Raw genomic sequence first — 245 nt, 5'->3', positions numbered from 1 at the left:
ATACAGTTCGCTTTATTTTCCGAATATTTACCTAATGTGTGCATGCAGGTGAAAAGTCGAATTGTCAAATCAATAACATAAATTGAGGCGAAAATCTCGAAATTGCGGCAAAAATAATCCATCGATACACCGGGCGAGGCTTATCGTGGATAGACAACTATTTATACGCATGTGATTGACAGCGATGTGTATCGCGTTATCGCAAAACTTAGCGGCGGGCATCAGATAAGACGTGCGGGGGGATT

The sequence above is a fragment of the Temnothorax americanus genome, unplaced genomic scaffold (assembly GCF_048541705.1).
Source record: "Temnothorax americanus isolate GAGA-0224 unplaced genomic scaffold, ASM4854170v1 Scaffold47, whole genome shotgun sequence".
NCBI classification, from domain to species: domain Eukaryota; kingdom Metazoa; phylum Arthropoda; class Insecta; order Hymenoptera; family Formicidae; genus Temnothorax; species Temnothorax americanus.
The sequence above is the reverse complement of the archived record's forward strand: the minus strand, read 5'-3'. Positions refer to the sequence as shown.